This window comes from Caretta caretta, chromosome 22, assembly GCF_965140235.1.
Source record: "Caretta caretta isolate rCarCar2 chromosome 22, rCarCar1.hap1, whole genome shotgun sequence".
NCBI classification, from domain to species: domain Eukaryota; kingdom Metazoa; phylum Chordata; order Testudines; family Cheloniidae; genus Caretta; species Caretta caretta.
In genome coordinates, this window is record NC_134227.1 from 15,589,866 (window position 1) to 15,607,534 (window position 17,669).

Genomic DNA, 17,669 nt, shown 5'->3' on the forward strand with positions numbered 1-17,669 from the left:
TTCTGACTGGACTGAGAGATTCTACTGGCTGAATATGTCCTCCTCACAATTAGCACTAATTTGCAGTCTTATTGCCAGTTGCAGCAAAGAGGCCAGATAGTGAATGTGACTCTGGTAACTGAACTCTCCTCTCACCCTTATATGTGGTCCCTCCTCATCAGGCTTGGGACAGTGCCATGCCAGGCCCCAAACTGTCCCTTTTCTGTGGATAAACACATGAAAAATGCTGTACAATAATAAGACTGATGAGTAAAGCTTAGCCCCTCCCAACTGAATATTTGAAAGAGGCTTGGATTTTTTGGTGAGACAAACAGAGCCAGACAGGAATACTGAACATAGACGGGGGATGCCAAGGGAATTGTTTCCATAGAAACAAAAACATGGAGGATTTCAGGGCTCTCCCAGCTCTGCCTTACAAACTTGTCTGATTATCTTAATGGTCAATATCATGGATTGAAAAGATGTGGGTGACAGTGAAATGTGATCCGAATTTGCTGCAGGTGTAGAAAGCATTGCACTGAAATAAATCTCTCTCTCATATGGGCTCTGAATGGCTCATACCCTGTGCATAATAGACCTGAGTCTGATATCATGATGGTGTAAATCAGGATTAACTCCATAGCAATCAGTGGAGTTCCATCGGTATACAACTGGGAGAGACTCCGTCCTAGTTTCTTTCATTGACGTGCAGAAAACAAGATCCTTGTCGACTTCTTTGCATCAGTCTCTCATCCATGTGGGCTGATACATATGTGCATGCATGCCTACATACATAATCTTTTACTTGTAAATCAACAGACAATCATGTGTTTCATGAAATATTGTTATGAAACATGCTGAATAGAGGCACATACCTTCCTGTCATTGGGCTTCTGAGGCTGTCTTGGAGAACAGCCTGCGGTTGTCTTTCTTTTGCGTGTTGGGGGAGTTCTCCCCGGCTGGGCAGTTAGGGCTCCTTTAGTCTGCTCTGACCCCTTCACCAAGAAAAGGGGCTAGAGAAGAAACTGACAGGAACTTTCTGTCCTTCTGCCCAGTTTCTCTGTTTTTAGTTTCTTTGAAGTACTATTTACCCATGATATCTATGCACTAGGAAACTAGTGCTGCATGGCTGACCTCATGGCATGTCTGACTTCCTATTCAGAATCAGGAAGGACTGGAAATGTCATGAGAGAATCCTGTTAATAAAAAAGAATCTAATAGTTTCTATAAACTTCCAAATTTTGTATTCTTATGGGAAACATACTCCATGCTAGAGATGAGGCCAAACCAAAAATACCAGATCTGAATGTTTCCACATTTGGATCAGGTTCCAAAGTGGAGTGGAACTTTTGTGGCTTGGACTTAGCTCTTCTCTGAACCTTTCAAGACTTGGCCATCACTGGTCATTACTCATTATTATGTGTAGTGTTGGTTTAATGGCTTCTTATGATGTTTTGTTTTAAGTAGGGCTGGGCAAACTTGTTCTGTCTGATTTTAAACCAGCATTGAACCTTGTGGGTTATAAAGTTCTAATTTCATTATAATAGTTTGTGTTCCTCTTTAGAAGAGGCTGAAGGTGGGGGAGGGAATAGAGGGAGGGGAGTCAGAACTGAAGATGGGACAAATCCTAGGAAACATTCAAATGGAAAATGGGAGTGAGTGGGAAATGAATTGACAGAGGCAGGAAGTAGAACTTTCTAATAGAAAAACATTTCATATATTGTGCAGAGGCCCCCACTTGTAGTAGTTAAGCTTTTTGAGCCGTTCTCTCACTTGTAATAGAGAACACAGGTTGTTCTATAGCTAGAAAAACATAGGGTTGTTGTTGTTTATTTTTGATATATTGAATCACCCTTGAGAGAGAAAAAACATACAAAATAAGTGCTTAAATTACGGGAAGATGGTTCACACCCTCCAGACTAGCTTTGCAACCCCACAGGATTCTTGGAAAATGTCTTGAGACCCTGAAAACCGCAAGCCTCTCCCATCTCAAAGGCTTGCCTCTCAACAAGCATACACAATGCTCCTGCAGTGTTTAAAGGAAAACATCACAGCTTTGAGAAGGGTCAGCCAGAGATGATATAACTGCAAATATGAAAGGAAATCAAAGAGCTGCAGGGTTCCGCCCATGAGAGAGAAGCAGAATTAGACTCTGCTAGAGCAGCCAACACTGACACAAACTGAACAGGAAGAGATGCCTGGAGAGGAATATTTTTCCTCTAGAACTCATGTGTGTGTGAATGCACAGTTAACCCTAACCAATGCTTTGAATTTTTAAGCTTCGAAATGCCCTCCCTAATTAGCAGAGCTACTAATTAGCAGGGCTACTATTCAGGTGTTGCCAACTCTCAGGATTTTAGTGTGAAGTGAGTGATATTTGGTGGTGTTCTTAAAGCCCCAGCTCCCGGAGTCATGTGAATATGTGATTAGAGCAATGGGCCCCCGATCTTGGTTGGGGCCCCTGGATGATACTCTAATACAAATAATAATGCTAGTAATAAAAGGAAAAAGTAAATGTGTCTTAATGATTGGAACCATCAAGATGTGCACACAGCTTATTTTACTATTCTTTATCTACCCTCCCTTTTGTGTTCACTTGTGTATTGTTTCAAATTATGACAGTAACCTCTGTGGGGCATAAACTCTGTTTTCCTAGTTTTGTACAGTGCCCTGCACAATGGGGTCCTAAACCTATTGCAATACAAATAATAGTAATGAATATTTTTAGCTGTAATGCTGGTTGGCAGTGTTTCTCCAACTTTTTCCACGTGGTGATCTCCTTTTCCACACCAGAATCCACCAGAACCTCTCTCCCTGCCTTATTTAGCTGAGATCCAGGGTAAAATTTTCTAAAACACTTACGTTCCATTTTCAAAAGTGCCCAGGGACTAGATTCTGGATAATATTCAGGCACCTAAAGATGGAGACAGGCACCGGGTGCCTAATTCTCATTGATTTCAATGGGAATTAGTCACTTGGTGGAATAAGGTGCCCAGGCAATTCTTATCTGGATCTTTAGATGCCTAAATACCTTTAAAAATCTGGCCCTAAGTGACTTTCAATGAGACTTAGGCACTTAAATTTAGTTTACCCCTTCTGAATTAGCAAAATGGGAAGAGCAGATTGCAATGCCTGGCTTGAAAGCCACTGTTCAGTCTTTAATATTAACTTGCAACCCTGGCCTTCAAGCTAACCTAGTTTCCATCTGCTAATGTGTAACATATCTTAGACCACTTCATGAAGTTCTTAATCTACAAACATTTTCAGTGGCTGAGCTGCCCCCTGATTCATGTCTGCAAAATATAATTGGACATCAACTCTCACTTTCCTGACCAATTTCCAAATTTTTTTTTCATTTGATTGTGTTTGGTCATCTTTTTTTTTGTTTTAAACTATGTCTAGATTTTTATATGAAATCCATTGATAGTGGTTATGTATGCCCTTTCTGTGCTATCCAATTGTTTTAATTCCAGGGAGTACTTTGAAGAGTTTAAGTGTGTATTAGATATCAACATTGATGGATCAGCCAAGCAAGGAACATTTGGAAATTCACATATTCCTTCTCTTTGACTTATGATATTTGAAATGTAAGCCTCCTGCATGCCATTAACAATTTGAACATCTATAAACATTTCTCAGTATGTTTAGATTTTGTTTTGGACTAGTTTGAATATGTGCATGTAGTTTTTTCCTTTATCCCATCCAAAAATATTAACTGCCCATTTGGTTTGCTGTTTGCCATTTATTTCATTTGTTTTTCTTCAAAGTAATATCAGAGCAGTTTGTATTGCATAATGTAGAGTAGCGGGAGGCGGCGTGGTCTAGCTGACTGTGCACAAGGCTGAAAGCCAGGAACTCCTGAATTTCAATACCGCCTCTGACACTAACTTGCCGTATGGCCTTGATAAAGTCATGTAGCACTATCTCTCAGTTTCCCCAGCTGTAGAATGAAGATATTGTGAATGTGGTATGTTTGAATTAGTGCTTATGCAACACTGTGTGGCACTGAAGTAGAGTTCAGATGGCCTGGTGCTTGCGATGCTAGAGGTCATGGGTTCATTCGAATCCCCATGTGGCTGTTGTTTGGGGAGCTATGCTTTAGTTCAAACAGGAATTATTTCAGGGAAGTTCTATGGCCCGTGTAATGCAGGAGGTTGGACTAGGTTGTCACAGAGGTCCTTTCAGGCTTTAGAATCCAAGAATCTATAAAATTGAAAGTGCTAAGTTTTATTAGAGAGGAGATCAAAACTTTCAGAGGTGTGATTTGTATAAGCACTCAGATGTTTGGATCCTTATCGATACTTCTTTCTCCAAGTGATTAAATCACTTTTGAACTCAGGACTTAGACTCCTAAATAGAGCTGGGGAAATAACTGCTTTTTTTTCCTGTCTGTTCCAAAAAGTTGGGGAAAAAACTGTTTCCTTTTTGAGCTTTTAAAGTCCTTTTTATTTTTTTTAAAGTGACATTGAAATAAATTTCAAAAGAAAAAAATGTTTGAAACTGAAAAATCAAAATGTTTCATCTCAAAAATTTTGAAACAAAACATTTCAATTTTTTGTGGGGGGCGATTTTTGTTCAACAGAAACAATTTGGAAAATTCAGCGCAAATTCATGAAGTGTTTTGGTCAACCTGAATTTGTGTGTTTTTGTGAAAAAAAGTTTTGGTTGAAAGATTTTTCCCAGCTCTGCTCCTAAATCATTTAGATGCTTTTGAATATTTTACCTTATATCAATAATTATATTCTGCTTATCTAAACATTCCTTTTGTCGTCTTAGATGCATATGCTTTTTCATGAACTGTCCTGAATTGTTTCTTGTGTAATGTTGCTACGTGCTGTTAAAAAGCTGGCTCGTTGCACCCCAGAGGTGTCGTCAATGCAGTGGTGGCTTAAACTGTCTCCATTACAGTATATTGCTTGGATGAAAAGCCTGTGTCTGTAGCTTAGTGGCTAATTTGCAAAACTGAATAAAATCAAGCAACCTTTCAACACTGCACATGTTCTTGCAAGTTTCCCCAAAATACTTCACTGTGGATGCAAAAATGTAGCAAGCGAAGCAGGATGCTTTGCCCAGTTCTGCTGTGATTCTCTCCCATTTAAAGGAACTAGCATGTATATGGTAGTCAACAGATTGATTGGCTGTGTCAATATACAGCTGTAAATATCCGCTACACAGGAGCTGTAGCCTGTTTTTACAAGCTAGTGAGTCAAGCAGTCAGACTTTGGGAAAAGGGCTTCCTGGCTGTTTTCAGTAGACAAGGAGGTCCAGATTCTTTCAATGGCACGGTTCTAATTTACACCAGAGGTTTCACAGTCCTGTTCTCCGGCTGTCCAATACTTGAGCTATCACCCTTGCCAATGAGATGGTTGAATTAGTGCAATTCCACTGTAGTCAAAGGAGTTGCACGGGGGACGAATTTGTCCCACTGGGTCTGTTCGATTCTGTATACAGCTCCAAAACTGGGCTGCAGTTAGACAGAAGGGATGCCCGCTTGCTGCACGCTGCTTGGTTATGTTAGCTTTATGCACATTTGTGCGGGCCTGGTCCAACGCCCATTGAATTCAGTTGGGCGTGGATCAGACCCTTAACCGTTGAGGAGAAGAGACGTAGATGGAAGGCCAGGCCCTAAAAGGACCTCAGCAGGACAGTTTCAACAAGGTTCTCATGCAAGTTCTCAGTTTCCCAGACTTAAATAGCTATCAAGTGGTGACTCAGCACAAGATCCACTCCTACGATTGATGGGAATTGGGGTGGTTCCATTGACTAACGCTGAGGACCAGACCCATTATCACTAGAAAGAATTCGACACCTCTTTGACTATTTAATTTGTTTGAAGTGAGATGGATGAAATAATGTACATCTCAAATTGGGGATTAATGGGCCTTTTCTCCAGTCTTGCTAGCGTAACTCCATTGAAGTCAGTGTCGTTATGCTCATGTGAAAATGATTTGACTGAAAGGAGAACCAGACTGTGTCACTGTAAGGACACCGGCTGCCTCAGTCATATGTACACACAACATATAAAGAAGTTGGGGCAAGGAATCACAGAATCCAGATATGGAAAAACCTTTTAGGTAGCTGAGTTTATCCCGGTCGCACAGGATTATTCTGTAGTCCAGATAATTCGTCCAGTCTAGTTCCAGCAAACGGGATCTCCACTTCTTCCTACTGGACACTGTTCCACAGATGTAATTGTCTAGAACTGTTGACTGGCATCCAGCTGGGTCAGGTGTACACAAGTCATTGGTTACTTTTTCTAGTTCATGCTGGACAGTGTACAATGCCAGTCTCCAGCAGGGCTCTGTTGATTTCTTTAATGAAGTGTGGCTAAAAATTCCCTAGGCCAGGTCTGCTGTGTTATACTTGTGTAAACTAAATTCCACTGAAGTTAGTGGAGGTAATGCAGCTTTATGCTGGTATAAATGGGAATAGAAGTTGGCCCTTAATGTTTTTTTATGGGTTGCATGGTATCACTTGGTGTCAGTAAAGATGTACAGGAATATATCCAGTATCAGCTTGTGAGGGTTTTCCAATAGGCAGTTCAGAAGATTTTTAATGAGCTTTAATAGAAAAATAGAAGATTTCCAATAGGGGTCAGGATTTCTTGTTTCTATTCCTGATTGCCACTGACTTGTTTCATGATCGTGGGCAAGTAATACTATCTCTTCACCTTTTGTTTTTGCTAAAATCAAGTATGCTTTCAGTTTAATGTTGATTGCATCCTTTGATAGAGACGATAGCCTTCATTTTCAATGGGATGGACTCTGTGAACCTGACTCACTACTGCGTTAGTCTAGTTTAATTTTCTTTTTGTGAATACAGACTAACACAGCTGCTACTCTGAAACCTTTAATTTGGGTGTAATTCTGTTAAAATCAGTGGAGTTACATCCCGGTAAAACTGGACTAATGCAGTGGTGAATCAGGATCTATAATCCTAGTAGATCTTGACCATCTCTAACTTGTATGAGCCATCTGTAAATGGGTCTAATGATACTTAACCACCTTCCAAGGGTGTTGTGAGGCTTAATTCACTATGTGTGTGTATCCATCATCCTTGGATGAAAACTAGAATATAAGTGTGCAGTACTTTTATGATGGTGATGAAGAATATCCCTCTCTCTGAGGAACATTAGAATTTTGAAAGCCTTTAGGGTCCCATCTAACTCCCACTGGAGTCATTAGAAAGACCCCCACTGACTGCTCCAGGAGTTGGATCAGGTCTTAAATGGAAAATTCTTCTTGGTTCTTCCAAAACACATCGCACAGGGGAAACTTTGCCTATATTTTCCCAGAAGAGTTTTCTCTTTCAGTTCAGAATTTTTATCAGCAATTCTTATGCTAACAGGGGTCAGGAGAGGAGATGTTTCTCACGTTACACTTGAAGCTTCTCATGAATAATGGCCTATATCTCTTCTATTGTCTGTCCAAAACATAAGCAACCAGACATAAGGCCGGAGGAGAAATTTAAAGAGTGCTGAATGAGCCAGCAGGATGGACCCAAGAGCTAAGATAGGGAATTAAATAAATACAAGGTAGAGCAGATGGTTATTTGGAGAAATGTTTGAGCAGATTAACTACTCAGCAACTAGAGAATTAGTCAGATTCTCTAGTTAAAAAGTACCTTGAATCTTCTGAGTGAGATTAAGAGAATTGCAGATGAAGATCACTGTATCCAAAATAAATTAGAGATCATTATTCCCGAGAGAATTTTTTAAGTGTTAAGTAGTGCTCACTGGGCTTTTTACAGAAATCTGATGGGGGTTGCTCATGCTACACTTTGGGCTGCCATTTGCTCCAGTTTAGGAGCAATCTGTTTATTTCAAAGTACTTTCTTTCCATCATCATTATCTTCAAGTTAATTTCTTTTCATTTTTCTGTTTCCTAAAAATTATGTGGCTAAAATAGTTGAATAGTTTCTAGTTTGAGCAGGATGAGTATTCCCACCTGAATTATATGGGATTTTGAAGGGAAATGAAATCCCCCTGAAAGCTCTTTCATTTTTGTTTGGTAAGAAAGCATCAGCCATCTGATTTTAATTTTTATGTATACTTTTTTATTGATGTTGATGCAATAACAGAAAAATATAAAGCACCATCGGTACATGGAGTTACAATCTCAGAGCCCAATCTCGCAAACATCAATGCATATGACTAACTTTATGGATGTAAGTCGTCCATTTGAATTCAGCAGGACCACTCTCATGCATAAAGTTTGTAATGTGTGTAAACGTTTGCTGTAACTTCAGACTCTCGCCATATGTTGATGGCAATTTGTTTTCTGGATAGTGTTGGTTTTTGCAACAACAATGGAATATCTTCAGAAATTTCAAGTCTCTAATCAGGATTTGCATATGATTTTCAGCTAGATCCACCTCCCCCAAAGCTCATTGGGCCAGAGAACTTCAGACTGGTGTAAATGGGTAAAACTGTATTGAGGTCAATGAAGCTGCACTCATTTACACCTGCTGAAGATTTGGCCTGATGGGTAGTCTGCAAGCATTTTCTTTTGGGTTTGAACAAACCCAGTGTTGACCCTTAGAACCAGCAAGTTAAATGAAGTTGCACATCAAGCGTAAACATTGGGTTCATACCCCAAAGAAATCCCTTCAGGACACTCTGTGAAGCAAACTCCCTGGGCCAGAGCTTCAGGTGGTACAAATTGGGCCCCTTTACACCAGGGGAACTCACTGCTGCAGGTGGCCATTGAGTCAAAGGACAGTGGTTGGCTTTGAGATCAATAATCATAATTATGCAGGCTAAAATAAGAGTGATAAAATCATCATGCTTAGATCCACAAGCTAACTACTGCAACGGTTAGGGAAAACGTTCACCTCCCTATGTCCAGGAGGTTACATATGGCTCACTGTATTGTGCAAGTGAGATTTGCCTTCCTGTGAAATATAAATCACTGACTTAAAAGAAGAGTGGCAAGTCGGTGTTTTCTATTAAAGCTCATTAAAAATCAGCATAAAACAGCTTCTTCAGACTCACCTCAGTTCATCCTGCATCTCAATAGCTGAGTAAATAAGAATTGTTGATCAACCTGCTGAATTGTAAATATTTTTGCTTCGGTTTATCCTTGTAAAATCTAGGATTAAGATCTTCTTTAGAAGAGTCATTTCCATACTTTTCAACCTGCCAAGCCCCAAGTGTGGGTGTGTATATGGTTGGAGGGGCTTTGGGAGGGAAAGAACCAACTTAAGGGACACAAGAAAATGATTAGGCCGCTGAAAGTAAGATGAGATTCATTTCTGTAGCATAAAAAACATTTCCCATAACCTCACTTTCATGAGTTTGTGTTCCTGATGTGTATCGTAGAAGTGAGACAGATTTGGGTCTAAAATGAAGGACAGCTGAGACGTCGGATAAAATTTTCAAAAGTTCCTGAGTCCCATTTTCAAAAGTAACTTAGTTACTAAGGCTGGGATTTTCAAAAGACCCCTAGGAGTTTTAGGCTGCCAAATCCAAGTGAAAATGAATGAGAGTTGGACACCTAGCTTCTTAGACTTCTTTGAATATCCCAGCCTAAGTCTCAGGAGATTTACGCACCTAAATGCCTAAAGACCAGATTTTTAAAGTTATCTAGGTGCCTGAAGATGTAGATAGGTGCCTAGTGGCATTTTCAAAAGAACCTAGATACCTGACTCCTAGTCAGATCAATGTAGGATGAGCACCTACTTAGACACATTTGAAAATCCCACTAGGTGCTTATCTGCATCTTAAGGTGCTTAAATATCTGTGAAAATAAAGAGTTTCCTTTAGATTCCTCAGTCACTTTGGGTAAAATTTTCAAAAGCATCTATGTCTCAATATGGCTTTTCAATATTATAGTTTTAATTAAATGGTTTAAGGGGGGCAAACATCACTGATGAGGGGACAAAAGCTAACTGCTTCTGTACGGGTGACTGTGAACGTGTCTGTATTGTTGATTCCTTTCAGAGGCGCGTGGTGCCACTTTCCATCCCTTGCTGTACTCAATGCATTGCAGCGGATATTCTTACCCAAAAGATCAACTCGGTGTCAGGACGAGGGTGACGAGATAGCAACTGTTGAAAAATCGGGACCGGGAGGGTAATAATTGCCTATGTAAGACAGAGCTCCTAATATCAGGACAGTCCCAATAATATCGGGATCTCTGATCACTCTAGTCAGGGCAATGTTTCTTCTGTCGTTTACTCAAACTCATGATCATGTTACAGTAGAATGGTGTCATGGGTAGAGTTGTGTCAAATCTCAGTGCTGGCCTAGGAGAAGGCACAAGTATTTATACTCAGTCAGTGTATTACACAAGGACCAGGTCTAATTTATACATACAATTGCATATTTTTTTCTTTGAAATTTTATGCCTACAGTTATACAGTGCAAGGGCTGGCTTCCTTGGAGTTCAGATCAGCTGAGCTAATAGCTTCCAAATTGTATGGTGGTCTAGAGGGAGGACCTTCTGGCCTGCATCTCTGCTTTCATCTCTTACTACTTCCATGTAGATCCCCACAGTGCAGAATCAGGGCCTAAAATCATAAGCGCCTCAGAGCAAGGAGAGAATATGTACAGCCCTGATCATGCTGTTGGAACTTGACCAGTGATGGATGATAATTATGATAGGTACTTGACAGGACATCAGCCGGATGACTTGAGGATGCCACTTGTGTGAAATGCAACCCTGAGGCAGCCTGTCTGGGCTATTAACACAAAACAAAGGGTGTGAGAGACAGGGGTTCTGCAACAGGGGTTCTGCCTCCTGCTATGGCAGCAGTGTCTGGGGATCATAAATGTCTTGCAAGGGGAGAATTCCCTCAGCTCAGGCACTGTGTTGAGCCTTCATAAGTGGCTGTATGCTGGCCTCCCACTGTAAGCTCTGGTGCAGAGGGTGTGCTGGAGGTAGAGCCAGGGGTGGCGTCGGCAGGGGCATAGTGAAGAGTGATCTAAGGGAATCTAAGTCTCTCTCTATGGTGGAACAGCCCATAGCAAACCCTGAGGTTGCTCTAATTTACACCAGAAGCTGAACCGGTCCCAGGAGCAGCCCAGAATCCTGAGGGTGCCAAGGAGGCATAAAATCCCCTTTCTCCTTCTTGTGCATTCTGCTTTAGACCTCCAGGAGGTGCAACACAAAGCCACAGCCCATATAGCTCTTCCTGCCAAGCCTGATGTCTTAGAGAAGAGATCCCAGCAGGGGAATCAAGAGGCCAATTAATAAAATCCCTTTCTGTGTCTGCTTCCTCCATGTGTGTTCTTGGCCTGTCTCCGATGATCCTAAAGACCAGGGCTTGGTCCTTAGAACGCCATGTGAACTAGGAGCAGCAGGTTCGTATAAATTGGGAACAAAACTGGTCACCAGAGGATGAAAATCTGGCCGGCAGAGCCGATTAGACGTGCTCAGAAGAGTTCGCAATCTCCCTGCCGGGCGCCCTGTGGGCCCACAGTGGAAAACAAGCCCATGTGCTGCCAATATTTAAATATGTGATTCTATTGTTTTATCTGCAAATGAGATCAGTTAGTAGGAAAGCTCAGCACATCTCAGTGTTTAATTTTTTCCCCTATGCCATCACTAGGGATGTGAAGCATCAATCACCCCTCCTGCAAACGTCTTCAGGCTGTCTCGTTCGCTGCCTCTTTGCCTTTTTCATGCCTGGAACCAATTTTCCATCCTAGGCTGCCATCCTCCCATGGGCCCCTCCTGCCCCTTAGTTGGGATGTATCCAGGACCCTCATTTAGCAATACGGCAAGGGCAGGTCACGACACACCTGGGTTGAGAACTCCTGTTCTATTCCATTCTATTTAGATTCTCTTATGCCATACCCATCATCATGGTATCTGAACACCTTCGACTAGTGCATTAAGTGATATGACTAGTATCTGGCCTGTCAGTTCTTTCTTGCCTTCTCCCGGGGGAGGGGGATTACATGTGCAATCTCTCTCTATGGCCATGTCTACACTACGAGCCAGGGGTGTGAGTCCCCTCATGTACACATACTCACAGTAGCTCGAGGAGAGCTAGCATGAGTATAACTAGTAATGTAGCCGTGGCAGCAGAAGCAGTCACAGCGGTGGTGCAGCTTACCTGTGCCGCATACGTACCCACTGGTTTCAGGCAGGCGTTGTACTTAGCATGGCTAAGGTTGTTGGGTTTAGGGTGGTGTTGGTGGCCTATGGTATGCAGGAGGTCAGACAGGATGAGCTGGTGGTCCCATATGACCTTCAATTCTAGGACTCTATGAATCACACCCCCATCGCATAATGTAGATGTAGCCTATGTATGTGTGGGTGTGTATATGAATGTGTGTATAATATCTATAGTGTATCCTTGTGTGTATAAACTCACACATGTCACAGTGAATAAATTATATAAGTACCTGGCTAAATCACCGCTATCCTACCATCATACCCTTGATCTCCCAAGAAATTTCACCAGAGCTAAATTTGTCCCATTACATGTATTGGGGAATGAGGTGAGATCATGTGTCTGATGTAGGATGCAGTGGTCCAGCTCGGTACCTGTACAACTGATTCTCCATGGTGTACCCTCTCGAGCAGTTGCCTTGCGTCTGCCATTTGTTGCTGCCTCTCCTCATCCCAGTGACTTCATCATTTATTTTAATTAAGCTCTCCCAGTTCTTGCTTGTGGGAAATCTTTAGTTTAAAACAGCGAGGGAGAGAGCTTGCTCTTCTAGCAGCTTTCTTCCCAAGTGTCTGAAGTTCTGAGATCCTCCGAAGTAACCCAGGTGTACCATACTGTTGTTATGCTGTGAGCAGAAGAAAGGTCTCGTGGCTGGAACCCAGGAAATCTGGGTTTGATTCATAGCTTATTAACACACCTGCTTCCTGACTTTGAGCAGTCACTTAGGCCCAGATCCTCAAAGGTATTTATGTGTGTAGCTTCCAGGGAAATCATTGGGACTTAGGATGCCTACATACCTTTTGAGGAGCTGGGCCTTTTAATCACTTTCCAGTTCCCCATCTGTAAAATGATTCCTCAAACAATGCTTCCCTGCAACTGTTGTGACGATAAATCCAAAAATAATTGGATACTACCTTGGTGGCAGCCATGTAACTCTCCAGCTCGGTAAAAAGTGAAAAGGTGATCTGGGGATCAAGAGGAGGAGGATGGTTTTTATTTCTAGATGGAGCTGGTTGATAGCTGTAATCTTTTTTGTGATGACCATAATTTGGATAACCCATTGCCCCTTCTTGGGGCACTGCTGCATATAGCAATGTTGACTCTACTATACGGTGTAGTTATTGGCGGTAATGTTTCCTTTGCTTTTCACATTTATGCTGAAAGGCCAGGTGCTAAGATGTTTGCTTAGGTTTGATCTAGTGATTATTAAACTACCTATTACCATTGTTGACTCAGGGGCAAATCTCCTTATTTCAGTATGGCCAGATTGTCTTTCCAAGAATGGTACTAGGGTCCCCCCCAAAAAGCATTTTCATTGCCATTGGAATGCTTTGAGTATTAAGGTGAGCGGGAAAGATATTAGACGATATGTAGGAACTGGCTAATCCCCACACTCTGTGCCAAGTTTGGAGCTACCAAATACTTCCAAGGTCCACTCTACGATACATTTCCCTTGGCCTTTTGTGGCTCACTAGCTACAATCATGCTTCTTCCCTTTTCCGCAGATGTGGGTAACTTACTAACATGGGCAGCTATGATTGCACATGGTTCTCTAGCAGAGTAGTAATTTACAGGTAGTCACAGGCTACTTCCGCATTTTAAAAGATGCATCTATATTGTTGAGATTAGCATATCCCCTATTGGCTTTCCTTTTTGTTAATCTGTTAGAGTTGTTGCATACAGGCCATTCAAGGATCCAACTTTAAAACTTGAGGTTCTGATTTCATAAAGTGCTGAGCAACAGTAACCACACTGGAAGTCAATAGCAAAGGCAGGTAGACCACACCTCTGAAAAGCAAGCTTTAAGTGTATACGTATCTCATGGAATGAATGTTGGGCTCCACTAACTATCTAAGTCCACCTGTCCTGAAAAACTCCCCACCAACAGTGATCGGAGATGAAACTGATAAAGTGTGATCTAATGGAGTGAAATTCAGGATTACTTGGTTCTGTTCTTGGCTCTGCTATTGAACCTGAGAGGATGGTCCCCTGGTTAGGGTGCTAGCCTGGGACTCTACAGAACCCCTGTGGATAATAGCATTGACCTATCTTACAAGGGTGTTGTGAGGATAAATGCATTAAAGATTGTGAGGTGCTCAGATAGTACAGGAATGGGGCCATATTAATAGCCAAGGTAGGCAGATAGTCTAGTGGATTGTATTTAGGAGTCCTTGGTTTTATTTCCATTGACCTTATGCAAGTCACTTCCCCTCAATTTCCTTGTCTGTAAAATGGGGCTGAAGATACTCTCCTTGATTTATAAAGTGGTTTGAGGCCAGTGAATTAAAAGGGCTGTGTAAGAGCCAAATGCCTTTTTTGCTTCAAGGTTTGTTTATTTCACACAAGTATCGCCTTCACACAACCCTCTCGGAAACGATGGCAAGAACAGCAAAGATTCTCTCAGGCTTGTGTGTATGATCTTTTCTTTTCTATCTTTTGCTTGGAGGCTCGAGAAGATTAAAAAGTTGTTGTATGAGCCCAACTCTGACCCAGGGGGGCCATAAGTAAAAGCAAGAGAAGTACACAGTGAGCACTTCAAAGTGCTCCAGAGCACAACTCTTACTTCAGTTCCATTAGAAATATTGAAATTGCCATGCCAGATTAGACCAATAGTTTGTCTAGTCCTGCCCTCACAGTAGCAAAGAACTTAAGTTTCAGAAGAAGATTTAAAATCCTTCGAATGGACAGTTATGTAAATCATATTGGTGGGGGGCATTTCTTCCTAGCTGTTAGTAGTGGGCTCATGTCCCGAAGCATGAGGACTGGGGTCCTTTTATAAATATTTCTCCTTGTTACTGTAACTGTCTATGATATTCTTATTGCTGATATAAATATCTAAACTTTGAACCCTACGAAGAGCTTTGTCTCAATAATATTTTGCTGCAGTGAGTTCTGCAGGTTAATTATTTGTAAAATGGGGCTAAAGCTTTACCTACATTTACTTCAGTTGAAAAGTGCCATTGTAATGCTACAGTTCGATAGGGTTCTTGGAGATGGCTCTGGGTATGCTTCCTAGACAATGAAGGGGCAGAAAGGAGATTATGTAGGTGTCTGGCTGGCTGTGTCCCACTTGAGTTAACCATTTGAATGCCACTGAGATATAATTATATTGTGTTGTGTTGTGTGCTTCGGTGCCTAGAGCTTTGCATGGGCATCTTTTTAGTTATTGTTTATAAATAAATGAAATAATGACGTTATTTAAACATTGTGATTGTTGGGAATTTGAACCCAGGCCCTACCTAGCTAAGAACATGAGCAAGAATAGATCCTCTAGCAGACTCCAGTCCTCTGTTGATCAGGCACAGAGGGGGATATACATAGGGGGAAAGTGTTGTTATAACTGTGATTTGTAATTATTACTTTCCAAAGCGTAGGGTTGGTCACATGTGTTAACAGCTCAGGTGGTTTTACTGTATGCCTCTTGAGACAGGGTCGGGCCAGATGGCTACAGGAGAGTAATAGAAGGCAGATATATTAGCCCCATGTTAAGTAGGTCCCTTTTCCTTGGGTAAGGTAACAGGGAAGGTTCCAGAACCATCAGGAACCTTCTGGAGACAATTAAGACAGACAGGCTGATTAGAACACCTGCAGCCAATCAAGAAGCTGCTAGAATCAATTAAGGCAGGCTAATCAGGGCACCTGGGTTTAAAAAGGAGCTTACTTCAGTTTGTGGTGCGCGTGTAAGGAGCTGGGAGCAAGAAGCGCTAGGAGTGAGAACGCGGACTATCGGAGGACTGAGGTGTACAAGCATTATCAGACACCAGGAGGAAGGTCCTATGGTGAGGATAAAGAAGGTGTTGGGAGGAGGCCATGGGGAAGTAGCCCAGGGCATTGTAGCTGTCGCACAGCTGTTCCAGGAGGCACTCGAGACAGCTGCATTCCACAGGGCCCTGGGCTGGAACCCGGAGTAGAGGGCGGGCCCAGCTTCCTCCCAAACCTCCCAATTCCTAGGCAGACACAGGAGGAGTTGACCTGGACTGTGGGTTCACGAAAACGGCCAAGCTGAGGGCTGCCGTGAAGCTCCAAGGTGAGCAAATCTGCCAATGAGCGCAAGACCCACCAAGGTAGAGGAGGAACTTTGTCACACTCTCTATACCTCAACCAGACAGGTACTTGGGTTTTTCTGTTGACAGTGACTACCAGAGGCTCAACAGCTTTCGCAGCATGATAAATTTCCACAAGGCCAGACGCTCCCTTCCCCTACGCTACTGTGTGAGACAGACAGTTTTAGAAGCATCCTCTTTATGCAATTCATCTGCAGTCATAGCACTATAAGCTCTTTCGAGAATGTTGAGGAAAAGCCCCTGAAAATTCCTCTCTAAAGCTTGTCTCAATTTATTTTAAAAAGGCACGGTTATTGTATTTCTCGAAGTCTGTCTGCAGCTATGGCAGAAGGAAACAGATGTAAGCAAGCCTATCCATTCCTTCCTTCCAAGGCTCTGTTAGTTCCTGGATGGCAGCCAATGTTCAAACCAGGGCTCAAGGCGGTACCGCTTTCTCTCCTCTCCCTGACCTGCTAATAGACAAGACATTTGTACATTGCTGAACACTGGAGTACACATTGTGCTTTGCAACTGGACAGTCTAGGGTACTCAACAGAGTTGTAAATCTCCAGTCCTACCTTTCGTCGCGGGAATCTTGGCTATTGTCAGAAATAGTCCCTTGTGAGCTGCCCTAGATTTAAAGAAAACCGCCCTCCCCCAGTACACACAACGAAAGTAGCTGGAGTTGCTGTTGATACAAAGTCTCCTGTTAGCCAGAAAGTGATCAAAACAACCTTGTGACATGAGTGATTGGCTGTGTGTATGGCATCAGTTCTATGATACAGGGGGACTGCAACGTGTTTGTCGGGTTCTGTACTGCAAAGCTTTGATAATTTTTGTCATCGAAGCAAAGTCTTATGCCAGTTCAATGATGTAAGGTCATTTTAATTCCGTCCCACAGTTGTTGGTGGGTTCCTCCCGCCCCTTTTCCCTGGAGGTTAATCACTGCGTGAGGTGATTGTCCCTGGCGCATTCTGTGATCTGGAAATTTGGTTGCTAATTACTGCCTTAGCACCGGGGAAGGAATCTGCAGAGTCCTGCTCTGTGAGTGACTGCACTGGTCCATGATTTGAACTGCAGGATTTTTCTGGCTAACTATGAGTCTAATGGGGGTTGACCAGTCTGCGTCTGGAAGAAAAATGGACTCCCCTTGTAATCTAGAGTGTATACCTAATAAACTCTTAGCACTTCACAAGCTTAGCAACACAAGAAGGAAAATACCTGTCCAGAAAGGGAGATAATCCCATTTTAGGAAAAGCATAGTTGACTTTTCTTTTGACTTTGCTGGATTTGGGGGGGGAGGAAAGGGGGAGACTTGTGTAATCGGGCCCAAACCTCCCTAAAAATCTTGCTCAGAGGATGAAATATTTCTTCCCCTTTCCCTTTCTGGTCACGTTTTACCTCTGGAGTTACTCAGCGAATTAATAGGTATAGAAATGCAAAGCTCTTTTCTTATTACATGCCATCGATCTGATTGCAGTGTCATTAATTGAAAGACTCGGGAAATGTGATGGATGGTTCGGCTCAGGA